Genomic DNA, 1,163 nt, shown 5'->3' with positions numbered 1-1,163 from the left:
AGCAATGTTATGAACTCTGCAGGGAGTATGTGTTGCTATAACTGAAAACCTCAGCTCCCAAGTGGCTTACTTGGGTCATTCAACCTTCATGAGAAAGCATAGGAATCATTGTGTTCACACTGTTACCATGGTGACCAATTCTGCTAAATAGAAATCCTGGAAAATGCCCATCATAAGGTTGTATTGTTGTTTAAAAAGCATGAGTAGTAAAACATGTTTATGTCATAGATTTGGTCTCACTGGGGTTGAGTTATGTTCCTAATATGTGGCCAGATGTTTTGTATCACTCTCCTCTTTTCAAAAAGTAAAAAGTTTGCTATACCGGCATTCTTGTTTATGAATATCAGCATTTTTGTTTCCACAGATTATTTTGAGCAGGGGTGGTTTCTGGTGGGTCTTCCCAGGTGGCTCAGTGGTAAAGAATCCACCTACTAATCCAGGAGACCAGAAGACACTGGTTTGATCCCTAGGTCAGGAAGATGCCCTAGAGGAGGAAATGGTAGCCCGTTCCAGTATTCTTCCCTGGAAATATTCCATGGACAGAAGAGCCTGGTGGGCTACAGTCCATGGGGGTGCAAAGAGTCAGACCCAGTGAGCACGCATGCTAACTAATGGTTTCTGGCGAGGCCCAGAAAACCTGCTAGACAAATTCTAAAAGAGCTATAACACTTCTACAGAGTATTTTAAATTAGTTTCATGTTGTATTTTGTGTTGAGGGAAAAAAAAAAATCTCTGAAACATACCAACCAAATCTTTGAAAAATGATTACATATATAAAATCTATCATCTTAAAACATTTCTTTTATTTTTATTGAGACATAATTGACATATAAAATTGTGTGAATTTAAGATATACCATCTGTTGATTTTATACCTTTATATACTACAATATGAATAACACCATAGCATTAACTAATATCTTTCTCATGTTGCATAGTTATTTCTTTTTTGTTGAGAGACCATTTAAGATCTAAAACCATTGAGGTGTATAATACAATATTGTTAACTATAATCACTAGATTAGAGAGCTCTCCAGAACTTACTGATCTTCTGACTGGAAGTTTATACCTTTTAACGAACATCTCCCCAAACTGAGTAATCCACAAACCCTGATAACCATTATTCTACTCTCTGCTTCTAGATGTTTAGCTTTTAGGTTACAC

General features: G+C 36.6%; 1 non-coding gene across 1 annotated transcript; it reads right to left on the bottom strand.

Moving 5' to 3' along the window:
* Positions 1-610: 610 nt before the first annotated feature.
* On the bottom strand, positions 611-671 carry LOC139180049 (U7 small nuclear RNA). Its single transcript, XR_011564395.1, has one exon. It is a non-coding gene; the product is annotated as a U7 small nuclear RNA (small nuclear RNA).
* Positions 672-1,163: the final 492 nt, after the last annotated feature.

This window comes from Bos indicus, chromosome 26, assembly GCF_029378745.1.
Source record: "Bos indicus isolate NIAB-ARS_2022 breed Sahiwal x Tharparkar chromosome 26, NIAB-ARS_B.indTharparkar_mat_pri_1.0, whole genome shotgun sequence".
Lineage (NCBI taxonomy): Eukaryota > Metazoa > Chordata > Mammalia > Artiodactyla > Bovidae > Bos > Bos indicus.
This window is presented reverse-complemented; position numbering and strand designations above follow the sequence as displayed.